The sequence below is a fragment of the Salmo salar genome, chromosome 07 (genome assembly GCF_965601325.2).
Source record: "Salmo salar chromosome 07, fSalSal1, whole genome shotgun sequence".
Classification (NCBI taxonomy): domain Eukaryota; kingdom Metazoa; phylum Chordata; class Actinopteri; order Salmoniformes; family Salmonidae; genus Salmo; species Salmo salar.
The window spans coordinates 8,647,204-8,661,561 of NC_138297.1; the positions used below are offsets into that span (position 1 = coordinate 8,647,204).

The 14,358-nt window shown below is 38.6% G+C and overlaps 1 protein-coding gene across 6 annotated transcripts in view; it reads right to left on the bottom strand.

Moving 5' to 3' along the window:
- The window catches only part of elavl2 (ELAV like RNA binding protein 2), a 60,931-nt gene extending 47,245 nt beyond the window's left edge, over positions 1–13,686 (bottom strand). For 2 of the 6 annotated variants that reach the window (XM_045721470.2, XM_014206448.3), the window contains exon 1: positions 11,377–11,494. The gene's annotated coding sequence lies outside the window, so the exon portion shown is untranslated. Of the gene's footprint in view, positions 1–11,376; positions 11,498–13,268 lie in introns of those variants that run through there. The other 4 variants (XM_014206449.3, XM_014206452.3, XM_014206447.3 and 1 more) reach the window with 4 other exon arrangements.
- Between the last annotated feature and the right edge of the window lie 672 nt (positions 13,687–14,358).

Genomic DNA, 14,358 nt, shown 5'->3' on the forward strand with positions numbered 1-14,358 from the left:
CATTCTGGTCCAAATATGACCATTACGGCCCTCACGGAATCCAGGCATTAAAACAGGATTCAAAAAATATTCTATAAACTATTTCTCTTAGTAGGGAACCAACTAAATGGATTGAAAATTAACTAAATTTGCGCAAGTGTATCATAAAACATGAACAGAATGCATCCATGATTCATACTTCCCACAACTTTCTCAAGAGGCAATGAGAAACATGGCCGTCTGCGATGCGCTTGTCTCCCTCTGTGTAGCCGTTAGCGATGACGCTAGTGAAAACAGGCTAACCTAAATGTTAACGACAATGTAGCCTACGCTTACCTGCCAGAATGACAATGATTATTTTCATCAATCTAGTGGGTACACATTACATGTGTGCTACAAACACACTGCTATACAACAACTGCCTCTCGCCAAGTGTGCACTTGAATTAAAAACGTTAACTACACCCATAAATCTACATTGATCATATTTTCCCCCAGACCTCCAACATGGTCTCCTGGTTTGAACATTGTGGACAATTTTTTTATATATTTGGGAAAAGACCAAGATGGAATCATGCAAAAATTGATTTTATAGAGCCCTACCTAATGATAATTTATTAAATTTAGGCTACATAAAACCATAAATATATAATAAGACCAGGGCTCTAAATAACATAGCACTGATAGTCCCAACTTAAAAAAGTAAGGAACACCACAAAGTAAGATGTATTTTTATTGATTGAGACAACTACAATTCATATAGGCCCAATAATGGCTACTTTTGAAGCACGTGGTGGGCTAGAAACTAATACGTAACCCTGTAAATAGATTTATTATAAGAGCCAAAATGTTCATACGAATACCCGTCGTTGAGATTAGTCATTTGTGGAATATTAGGTTGCTACATATTGTGTAGAAGCACTATTTCCTGTTGAGATTCATTACAAAGAAAATTGTATACCGTCTCTTTAACCTGTCAAGGTATAGGGGGCAGTATTTTCGATTTCGGATTAAAAACGTGCCCAGAGTAAACTGCCTAATACTCGGGCCCAGAGTCAAATATTTGCATATTATTAGTAGATTTGGATAGAAAAAAAAACACTGAAGTTTCTAAAACTGTTTGAATGATGTCTGAGTATAACAGAACTGATATGGCAGGCAAAAACCTGAGAAATCCAACCAGGAAGTGGGAAATCTGATGCTTGTAGTCTAAGTCATTGCCTATCTAACACAGTGACTTGGGGTTCATATTGCACTTCCTAAGGCTTCCACTCGATGTCAACAGTCTTAAGAACCTAGTTTCAGGCTTTTGCGGTGAACACAGAGCGAACAAGAAGGCCGGGAAGTTGGTGACTCAGAAAATGGCATGAGTTTTGTGGCGCGCATTCACGTGATGAGGTAGCTGTGTTCCATAACGTTTTTCACGACATTGGAATATTATTGAAGTTTTGTTAAAAAGGCCCTAAAGATTGATGCTATACAACATTTGACATGTTTCAACGACCGTAAATAGAACTTTTTGTTGACTTTGTTGTGAAATTTGGGCGCGCTTCCCACATTTGGAGTAGCTTACTGAACATTCTAACAACAAGGAGGTATTTGGACATAAATTGTGGACCTGGGATTCCTGGAAGTGCCTTCTGATGAAGATCAAAGGTAAGTGAATATTTATAATGCCATTTATGATTTTAGATGACTCCAAAATGGCGGGTATCTGTATTGCCTGTTATATTTTTCTGAGCGCCGGACTCAGATTGCAAAGTGTGCTTTCCCCGTGAAGCTTTTTTGAAATCGGTCACAGCGGTTGCACTCAGGAGATGTTTATCTATAATTCTTTGAATAACAGTTTAATATTTTATCAACATTTATGAGTATTTTTGTAAATTGTTGTGCTGATTCACCGGCAGTTTGAGGAAAAACATTTTCTGAACATCACGCGCCAATGTAAAAATGGGGTTTTTGGATATAAAAATGAACTTTATTGAACAAAACATACATGTACTGTGTAACATTGAGTCCTAGGAGTGTCATCTGATGTAGATCGTCAAAGGTTAGTGCTTAATTTTAGCTGCATTTATGGTTTTTGTGACCCCTCTCCTGCTTGGAAAATGGCTGTGTGGTTTTTCTTGTGTTGGCACCTTCCTAACATAATCTAACTTTATGCTTTCACCGTAATGCCTTTTTGAAATCGGACAATGTGGTTGGATTAAGGAGAGGTTTATCTTTAAAATGGTGTAAAATAGTTGTATGTGTGAGAACTTTGAATTATGACATTTTGTTGTTTTGAATTTGGCACTCTGATTTTTCACTGGCTGTTGAATAGTGTGAAGGTAGCGTCCCACGCAGCCCTGAGAAGTTAAGAACATCAAGTTCTCGCTGTGCCCCCAAATGTTTGGATATACTGTTAAGGTTACCAGGTTCAGCTAGTTAGCTAACGAGATAACATGACTGAACAAAGTGTAAACAAATGGTTAACGACGTCGACGCATGAGTAGTTTCAGAACAGCCCACTCCACTGTTTATGAATGTAAAAAGCAGTACCAGTGAGCTGCTATAGGAAGTAAGAAATGTTGAGCTCTGTAATATAGGTCAGATCTTTTGACCTGGTTGAACTAGAAGGAAGCCGTTTTCACTGTAGTAATGGAGCAACCAAGATGCTAACGACTCTGCATTTGCTCGTCTCTAGGCCACTCAACACTACAGCGAATCCACATTACAACAATCTGGGAGACTTTTTTCATAGTCGCATAGCCCAAAATAAAACTCCTGGTCACAAAGCAAAATATCTAGTTGCATATGTGACCAAATTGGTGGCACTTTAGACTGAAAACCCTTTGATTTTAAACATTACATTTTTCAAGATAAATGTGGGCCATTCACACAATTTGTTTTTAATAGAATAGATAACTTGAAGAACAGCGACAATTCATATCTTGCAGTAAAACCTGTAAATAGGACTAATCAAGAGAAGACAGGTTTAAAGTTCTCTTAGAAAATAGTCCTGATCAGATATACCTAGAGCCCTAGACAATATCCAGAACTACTAAATACACTGAATTCATACATTTAAAACTGTAAAAGTTACGTCTTTCTACACTGTCACAAACTGTTTCTATATGGGAGGTACACGCGATAAAGTTGTCAATAATTTCGCTGTGTATTTCGGATGGAGGAATAAAAAAAAATAAATAAAAAAATAGAACCCTGTGGGTCAAGCACTCATGGATCGGGGACACCTGGCTGGCTACTCTATGTACTTGTGGAAAACCCTGGTAGCGTATGGGCCAGATAATTCCACTACACTAGGCAGTTCAGAGTAAACAGCGGAGCATGCTGTGGGAAAAGGAGCATCACCTTCTACAAGCCTCATCAAATCAATGATAAAAATGAAATATGAGCAGATACAGCAAACGCAGATTAAGGCAATTTTCTGTGAACAGAAAAAAAAAAAAAAAAAAACACCTTAATGGATTTAATATTCTGTTTTTCAGCTTGTGAAAAACAGTAGCCTAATCACATTTCTCTGGTGAGTGCTTAAAACCTGTTGGGGCTCGGGGGCAGTATTGAGACATTTTGAAAAAAATATGTGCCCATTTTTAACTGCCTCCTACACCAACTCAGAAGCTAGGATATGCATATTATTAACACATTCGGATAGAAAACTCTGAATTTTCTAAAACAGTTTTAATGGTGTCTGTAAGTATAACAAAACTCATATTGCAGGCAAAAACCTGTGAAAAATAGATCCAAAAAAATTTTAATTTTGTGACTGTACTATTTAGTGTCATTGTTTTATAGATACCATAGTGAGAAAGGATTCATTTCGCAACACCTACGGCTTCCACTAGATGTCAACGATCTTTATAAAGTTGTTTGAAGCGTCTATGATAAACAGAGAGCAAATTAGAATCCAAGGAAGTTGACATGTCATCACTTCATTTTTTTGCGCCTGCGCATAAATCTGAGAAGCGTGAGTTTGTCATCATTGTTTATCTAGACATAGGATAGGTTGTGTGAAAATATTACTGATGTTTAACGTTAAAAATGGACCAAAAGATTAATGCTAAACAACATTTGACATGTTTGAACGAACGTAAATAGATTATTTACTAGGTTTTTTTAGCTTTTCGGCGTGATTTTACACCCCCCCACCACGTTTTGTGGGAGCATAATGAACGCTAACTACTTGGTGTTACTTGGACATAAATTATGAACTTTGTCAAAAGAAACCACATTTGTTCCGGACCTGGGATTCCTGGCAGTGCCTTCTGATGGAGATAATCAAAGGTTAGGGGATATTTACAATGTTATTATCGATATTAGATGATGCTAACTGTATAGCATAGCTTATTGTTCTTAGCATAGCACCCCGTTTATTGCAAAATGTGATTTCCCAGTAAAGTTATTTTGAGATCTGGCCATTCGGTAGCAATTACGAGATGATAATATATTATTGTTTGAATGACAATATTATAATTTACCAATGTTTTCGAATAGTAATTTTGTTATGTTCACCGGAAGCATTTCAGAGAAGAAAAAAATCTGAATTTCACGCTACTGTAAAATGCTGTTTTTGGATATAAATATGAACTTGATGGAACAAAAAATGCATGTATTGTATAACATAATGTCCTAGGAGTGTCATCTGATGGAGATTGACAAAGGTTAGTGCATAATTCTAGCTGCTTTCGGTGACGCCTGACCTTGAATTGAAAATGGATGTTTGTACTTTTGTGGCTATGTACTGTCCTAACATAATCTAACTTTATGCTTTTGCCGTAAAGCCTCTTTGAAAATCGAACAATGTGGTTAGATTAAGAAGATGTTTATCTTTTAAATTGTGTAAAATAGTTGATTGTTTGAGAAATTGAAATTATTAGATTTTTGATGTTTTGAATTTCCAGCCTTGTTAGCAATCCCGACTCGGGGTTCATTGCTAACCTGTAGCCCCAACAGGTTAACAATGACCACTGACTGACAACGTCAGTGAGTGCATCTAGTTAGTGTACAAATGCATTGTACAGAGTTGCAGATATTAGCAATAGGCTTTGCACTATTAGTTTACACTGTTAAAGTAGTCTACTTGGGCATGTGTTAAAGGGATAGTTCAGGATTTTGGCAGTGAGACCTTTAATTTACTTCCTCAGTCTGATGAACTCGTGGATAACATTTTTTCATTTGTCTGTGTGCAGTTTGACAAAAGTTGCTAATTAGCGTTAGCGCAATTGCTAACTAGCGAAACCACCTCTAATGTCCTTCATACTGGACGCAGATACATAAAAATGTTATCCACGAGATCAGTCTCTGGGGAAATAGATAAGGCATCATTTGCCTGGACTAAGCAAATTCAACGGAGTTCCATGTTCTAAGTATACAATATTTCTGAAAGAATGTTTCTGAACCAATGCTGATGCGAAACAAACATCTGCTGACTAGATAGTCAGCCATCCACTTCAAAGTGACGGCAAAACCAGCCCCTCAGTGTTTCTCAGCTAAATGACACTATGGATCTCTTAGGCCTGCAGTTATCACTTCATGGAAGGAGCATGCAGATGCACAGGCCGTACTATACTACGGGAGAATCCTAGTTTTGTGTTGATAAGGTCAGGGTGTTCCAAAGGGCCCTTTTCAGTGTGTGTGTGTATATGTATGTGTCCTTGAACATTAATGCATAGCACTTCATCACTTACAATGAGCCCTGACATTTCTTTGTTCAAGTCACAGGAGTAGCTACTCTACTGCCACAAATTGGCTAAGACAACCAAGCTATACACACACACACACACACACACACACACACACACACACACGACTCTTGCCATTACAGCACTGCAGCCACGCAAAAGTTAAGTGGCGCCTTTTGAGAGACGGGACAAAGAAAATACGATACACGTAAAGTGTTGGTCCCATGTTTCGTGAGCCGAAATAAAATTCTAGAAATATTACATATGTACAAAAAGTGAATCTCTCAAATGAACAAATGTGTTTCCATCCTTGTTCAAGAGCCTTTCTCCTTTGCCAAGATAATCCATCCACCTGACAGGTTTGGCATATCAAGAAGCTGATTAACTTCATTGGTGTAGGGGGCAGTATTTTGACGTCCGGATGAAAAGCGTGCCCGTAGTAAACTGCCTGCTACTCAGGCCCAGAAGGTAGGATATGCATATTATTAGTAGATTTGGATCGAACAATGAAGTTTCTAAAACTGTTTGAATGATGTCTGTGAGTATAACAGAACTCATATGGCAGGCAAAAACCTGAGAAAAAAAATCCAACCAGGAAGTGTGGAAATCTGAGGTTTGTAGTTTTTCAAGTGATTCACTATCCAGTATACAGTGTCAATGGAGTCATTTTGCACTTCCTAAATCTTCCACTAGATGTCAACAGTCTTTAGAACATTGTTTCATGCTTCTACTGTGAATGGGGAGAGAACAAGAGCCATTGGAATCAGATAAGTGAGAAAATGACATGAGCTCAATCACGCGCACTCACGTGAGAGTTAGCTGCATTCCTTTTCATTTCTGAAGACAAAGGAATCGTCCGGTTGGAATATTATGGAAGAATCATCCTAAAGATAGATTCTATACATCGTTTGACATGTTTCTACAAACTGTAAAACAAAATGGAGGTATTTGGCCATAAAGATGAACTTTATCGAACAAAACGAACATTTATTCTGGAACTGGGATTCCTGGGAGTGCATTCCGATGAAGATCAAAGGTAAGTGAATATTTATAATGTAATTCTTGTCATTTCTGTTGACTCCAAAATGGCGGGTATCTGTATGGCTTGTTTTGATATCTGAGCACTGTACTCAGATTATTGCAAAGTTGGCTTTCGCCGTGAAGCTTTTTTGAAATCTGACACAGCGGTTGCATTAAGGAGAAGTCTATCTATAATTCTTTGAATAACAGTTGAATATTTTATCAATGTTTATGATGAGTATTTCTGTAAATTGATGTGCTCATTCACCGGAAGTTTTGGGAGGCAAAACATTTAACATTACACGCCAATGTAAAAAAAAAAGAAAAAAAAAAAAAAAAAAAAAGAATTGGGTTTTTGGATATAAATATGAACTTTATCGGGCAAAATATACATATATTGTGTAACATGAAGTCCTATGAGTGCCATCTGATGAAGATCAAAGGTTAGTGATTAAGTTTAACTGTATTTCTGGTTTTTGTGACGCCTCTCCTTGCTTGGAAAATGGCTGTGTGGTTTTTCTTGTCTAGGCGCTGTCCTAACAATCTAATGTTATGCTTTCGCTGTAAAGCCTTTTTGAAATCGGACAATGTGGTTGGATTAACGAGAAGTGTATCTTTAAAAATGGGATATAATTGTTATATGTTTGAGAAATTTGAATTATGTGATTTGTTGTTTTGAATTTGCCACCCTGCTATTTCACTGGCTGTTGAATAGTGTGTCCCGCAGGTGGGACGCGTCCCACATACCCCAGAGAGGTTAAACATGATCATTACACAGGTGCACCCTGTGTTGGGGACAATAAAAGGCCACTAAAATGTGCAGTTGTGTCACAACACAATGCCACAGATGTCTTAAGTTGAGGGAGCGAACAATTGGCATGCTGACAGCAGGAATATCCACCAGAGCTGTTGCCAGAGTTTTGAATGTTCATTTCTTTACCATAAGCCGCGACCAATGTTTTAGAGAATTTGGCAATACGTCCAACCGGCCTCATTACGTTAGACCACACCAGCCGAGGACCTCCAAATCTGAGACCAGCTACACAGACAGCTTAAGAAACTGAGTATATCCATCTGTAATAAAGCCCTTTTGTGGGGAAATACTCAGACTAGCTGGGCCTGGATCCCCAGTGGGTGGGCCTGGGCTGCACCCCTGCCCATTCATGTGAAATCCATAGATTAGGGCCTAATGAATTTACATCAATTGACTGATTTCATATGAACTTTACCTCAGTAAAATCATTGAAATTGTTGCATTTATATTTTTGTTCAGTATAATAGAAAAAGCCCACTACTTCACCCACAGAAAATATTTCCTTTAAAAATGAGGTTTTCTGAAGTGGCACAGATTGTACAGGGAAAATAGCTATGAGATGGCCAGCAATCCTGAGCATGATTGGTTGTTAGAGCATATTGCACTAAGTTTCATAAGACATTCAAGTCATACCAATGCTGTCAAACATAAAGGAGCCAAAAAAAAAAAGTAAACCCTCACTTATGTGCAGGCCAATCTATATCTATATATATATATATATATATATATATATATATCTCTATATGTTCATCTTTCCTAACATAAAACTCCTATTTGCCAAGAGAACAACTTGATGTTGATAAATGGAGAGATAAAACATTGAGGATAATTTAATTGCAGTGAGTTCGAGACAAGGCTGGGTCTGGAAGTTGTAGGTCCTTTACGATTACATTAAAGTAGAGAAGAGAATCAGGGGGAGGCAGAACTTCTACTTAATTAGCTAAATAATTTTATATGCAAGAAATACAATATTTTTTTTCTTAAGGCCAAGGAGTTCTACTTGAGTATGTGACGTAAACTTTGATGAAAAAAAAAATTAAAGCTATTGCTACCTGCTTTGACCACTTTCATTAGAAGGAAGAGTAGTTTAGTCATGCCAGTAATAATGACACGTCGAAACAGCATCTGCTTCATTTGAAAAACAGAATCTTGGAGGGGGGGGGGGGTCCAGCACATGCCATGAGTTGAGGGAGGTCTACCATGACGCAGAGACAGGTCCAAGGACACTGCGGCGCTGGCCTTGGGTAATGACCTGCACACACTGTTGGGAGGGACACCTTGTGGCCAACATATAGGATGAGGGCGTGAGCACCACATACCATCTACACCACAGGACTCAACGTTCACTGCAGAGAGAAAGAGCTGGGAGGAGAGTAATATTTTTCAGCTGGAACCACCCCACTGTAAACTAACCCATTTCTCTTGACAGTGCTGCACAATGACTTGGCCTTTGGAAGTTCACTCACTCTCATGCGTTTTAGGCGTTCTGTCAGCGGTCTTTATTTAGAAAGGAAAAATGTCTGGGCTCAATAATACAGCAAGACAACCCCTCGTATCCACTCTTATGTCCCTCACAGTATCTGTTGAAATCATGGAAGAACCATGAGATATGTATGAGGAAGGGAATTGCCCAAAAGCAGCATCTAAGCCTATAAATGAATAACATTTCTTGGAAACTGTTAGGGACTTGCAGAAAAGATTAAAGAACCTAGCTCAATTTATGTTCCCCAAACATCAACTTTAAAAACGGCAAGCAAATTCTAGTTTCTATTTACCAACTACCACCTTGCCAATGAATAATTTTAAACATTGTCCTAAGCCAGCATTTCCACAAACTCAGTCCTCAGGACCCCAAGGGGTGCACATTTTGTATTTTGCCCTAAAACTACACAGCTGATTCAAATTATCAAAGCTTGATGATTAGTTGATTACAGGAATCAGCTGTGTAGTGCTAGGTCAAAAAATATATTTAAAAAAAACCATGCAACCCTTGGGGTCTGAGGACCGAGCTTGGGAATCCCTGGCTTAGTGTGGCAATATTGTTCAGGGAGGAGAGATGAGACTTGAGCTAGCTTCTAGAGGGAAGCACTGAGCCACGCCCTCCCCCCGGGATTACTCCCTACAAGACCAGCGAGGACACAAGTCAGCAGCCTCCTAGTAAATATTAACTGGCCACGTTTCCAGTTGCTTCCTTGACGATTCGTAAATCTATTCATGACCTTCTGACTGATTACTCACTGCAGTCTGCCTACTCACTGGAAAACAAAAACGCCTGAGACAATGCTGAAGCATCTCCACAGACACTGCTTGTTCAGTACCCAAGGTCAGATAACAACCGTGAGCACTAGGGATGCTCACTGAGTGTATAGCTGGTCGACACTATAAAAAGACCAATAAGTAACAGAATCTAACAGAAAATTATAAACCACTAGATGAAAAGTTGTTTCCCCATGTGTCCGTAAACTTTCATGAGAGGTGTGGACAAATGGTATAACAAGATGAGTGAACTAATGGATAAATATAGGTAGTAACAAGTTTATTTTAAAAGTCAAGACATGTGCTATTTTCATTCAAACATATTCTGATTGGAGGCCATTTAAGATTAATTATAAACTGGGTGGTTCAAGCCCTGAATGCTGATTGGCTGACACCCGTGGTATACGGTTTTGTTATACCACCGCTATGACAAATAACATATTTCTAATTCTCGAATTACGTTGGTAACCAGTTTATAATGACGTTAAGGCGTTGCATCATGCCATGGTATATTGGTCATATACCACACACCCTCGTGCCTTATCGTTGTATTAACATCCATATGAGGCGTCAACATGGAACACAGGCCTTACAATAACATGAGGGTGGGATGCATAATGTTATATTTTAATACCATAGCTAGCTATAAAGATTGGAAGTTCAACCAACAATTACCTCAATAGCTGGAATATACCTGTGCGTTTCACGGAGAGGAATGCCACGCTGCATGCAGGGAGACGAGCTGGCATAACAATGAGTTCATCTTTACCACCTGCGTTAATTACTCAAGTAACAAAATGTGCTGACCTCGCGCTGCATTACCAATTACCTCCTGCATCGTGTGCTAACGGTGAATATGCACCGTGATTTGTTATCTCGAGTCTATGCATTTAACTAGATACAAGTACTAAAATTAAAATGTATTGACTGTGTGAGAAGCCAACTCGTTGGTGGGTACACATCTTGACATGAACCGCATGACAATCCGCATGCCGGTATAACATTACTGCATAGCCAGCACTAATTGACCCGTGGCTAATTAAAACACTTTGCACGTTACAAATTGCCTTCCAACGAAGCAGTACAAAGTTACCGGTCGTACAAAAGTACAACTATATAATAAACCCAGTTTCCTCAGCCGACCCGTCACTAACTAACGTTATAGCACTGTAGTTGCCTATCAAATAAGCCAACCAGGTAACTAAACCGGTGACTGAAGTTCGGTAAACTAGTCTGGCCACGTCGTTATATATTATTGTCTACGGCAGCTAACGTTAACTATTTAGTTAGCTGGTTATATCCACTTGGTCGGAATACATTCGTTCACTTTTATGTTAGTCGGCTACAATGGACTAGCTACCTGGACCAGTACAAAACATTGACTAACAAAAATAAATAAAAGGGCGAAAAGCATCATGCATGTGCAAATAGTAGCCGGTTTAACGTTAGAAAGTGAACCAATACATAGTGGTAGCTGAGATGTCCCTGCAACAGTAGGGTTCACGACCACCAAACCAACTAGCTAGCAAGCTGTAGCATTTCAAAGAGCATGCCATTTTCTTTACTCCTTTATACGGGTTGGCTTCTTCGTTGGATACAGTCAAATATTATTTACAATTCTTACCTTGGGTAATAAATACAGTTTATAACAATTTGTATAATTGACGAAAGTCCATGCAAACTAACGACCGGTCCTTCTCCAAAGTTTGCTTGGTGGAGAATGGTTGGTGAGTGGCGGGAACGTTAACTAGCCTAAATAAAGTGACAGGAGAGACAGCCAATAGCAGAGTTATCCTACTTCCACTTGTCAACCAGCCCGATAAGAAGGGAGGCACATTTTAATTTGCATCAGGTGCACAGACCATGGCTCATCCAAGTCAAGGTCCCAGACAGTACAAGAAAAACTAGCTATTCATGAATCAAAATGAGGACCCTGTAGCCTAGTGCAATGCATTCTTTATTTTTGCCCTCATGTTTTTATTTATTATTATTTATTTTTTTTTACAAGTTGTAGTTCCTCCAGTTTGACTAATTGAAGGAGAAATCTGCAGTAGCAAACAACAAAGCCCATTCCCGCCACTGTTTTGGTTAACAGCTGAGGAATGGGCCTGGATAAACAGTCTCAAATTCTTAGACAGATCAATGGATACAAAAAGACTGACCCTCCATGATATAAAAATATAGTTTTAACCATGTAGAAGGCTATAGTGTTTGTTTACAATTATTGTTTACAAACAATAGTAACAAAAATTACTTCTTTTGGGTTCTGATGCGGTACCACAGTTGATCTAAGGGGAATGTATAAATTATATTATTAAATAATCTATGGCTATATAATTAATTTAAAAGTTAAAATTGATGTATTAATCTCAGATTGCCCATTTAAAGCAGGGTGCAGGTGAAAGGATTGGGGTACTTTTAAATGGATAAAGCCCTTGAAAGTCCCACCACTGCCTCTCTGATTTACAACCTTTTTTTGAAGACATCACAGGACGATGGTGGCACCTTAATTGTGGAGGACCGCTTCGTTGTAATGGCTGGAGTGGAATGATATGAAATACATCAAAACACATGGAAACCATTCCATTCTCTCCGTTCCAAGCGAACCTCCCCTCAGCAGCCTCCTTTGGTTGACATCCACCTGAATGTGGGTCTTCGTGGCGCATAGGCTAGTCTCAGGTAGTCTGGATTTAACTGCAAATCAGACGTGAATTCGCAAGCAAAAATGTTTCACACCTTAGACCTACATCATCGATTCTTAAATTCATTCCAGGGCCTGTTTAAAATAGCCAATCCAATCGTATTGGCAAACGAGTCAGTGCATAAGTTGCATTTATCAATTAGTGTATTTAGAGATGAATGCACCAAGTTTTAAATCGATAAAGCAGCCAAGACCTACCACCAATCCGTAGTTGATCGCCCCCCAAAAAACTATGGCACTTTTTTTTGTCGTGCAGTTTAGACCATAACCTATCCCAGTTAAGTAGGATAGGGTCTGGGATTGCGACCCTAATCATGTAAACTGGTAATAAGCAAAAATAACCATCCATATGCAGAGACCGGCTTACTTATCAGTAAATGTGTCACTCCCATTGCATAGAAAAGAAGACTACAGAATATATATAGCCAGTTAAACCAATACTATTGAAGACAACGCGCTGCCTATAGCCTATCAAATGCATATTGTAGTATTCACACTCGTGGCTTGGTTACCAATAAGACATGCGAAACCCAAAGATTCGCGTTCACCTGACACACACACACACAGAATGTAGCTTGACATGGGTAGCAAAGAATCTAGGCGCAGATGGGTTGATCTAATCGAGACATTCATATTTATGCACCGCAATTCTACACAATTCATCTCTGAAAAAAAATAGACCACAACAAAATGTAACATTTGACTATGGTCCTCATGCTACGATATCAAACAATAGCCTACAATCATATTGTTATACAACTTGGAAGTCACAAAATATCGATTTCACATAGGCTAATAATGAATAAATGTCTTACCGTTTCTACAAATGAAAGTTACAGACGTCCTTAGGCAAACAATCTCTTTAAAAATAGAGAATGAAGAAGACACTTGCAAATAGGCTATAAAAATATGAATTCGGCCTTTCTCTTAGTTCAAACTTGGAAACAGAAATCAACACATAAACAAGATAAAATGATTAAATAAAATATTTATTTAACCAAAATACAGAAATGAGTCCCTTTCAGCCAATGGATTAAATAAACTCAAAATAACTGAAGAAATAAAAATGAATCAAATCATTAAAAAAGCTGGCTTCTGCCTGTCTTGCTCTTTACAGGTTCACCACATAAATACGCGACATCACTAAGTGAAAACCAATGTAAGGAGGAGGTTGTCTTTAAAAGGAAGATAGTCCTGTCAGCAAATATATAGGGCCGTATCACAGCAACGCTATACCTCTCCGCTGTCGCTGTTTCATCCATTCAACCTACACACACGAGCACGCATGCACGCGGAAGTATACCCGGAGTAACTCCGTCCACCGTGATGCATCGAGGTGCCTGAATGTAATTGGCTATAACGCGTTCTCATCGGGTTTCTATTGGTTCTATTTGATGCCATTCAAAAATATCACGTTTTTTTTTTCTTCCTTAATATGGAATTTGATGTCTGACAATACTGACTTGCCACATAATAACATACTATCTGGCACGCAGGAATGACAAAATGTCTTGCTTGATCATTAATTTGTCTTGGATTGAACAGAAAAATATGCGTTAGAATCTTGCCGTTTTATAGGTTACAGTAAAATCCCTTTACCTATTGAAAGAGTCGATCATGTAAGGACACATTTCCAACACGTGGGAACGTATTTTCAATTGAATGAAGTAGGCTATAAACTAATGCCCCTCTCAACTTTACGTTATTCGTTGAGGCATCTAAACTGTTAACTTGAAAAGCTGTGAAGTAAAGTCAATATAGCCTAGTCTACTCCGTGTACCATAGGTCTACGATATTAAAATGCTATATCCTACAGATCTTTATTGCACATTATAGAAGCCAATATGTTGCACCAACGCAAAATAGTGTGTGGATTAAGAGGCATTGCTGTCGTATTTCCATGCA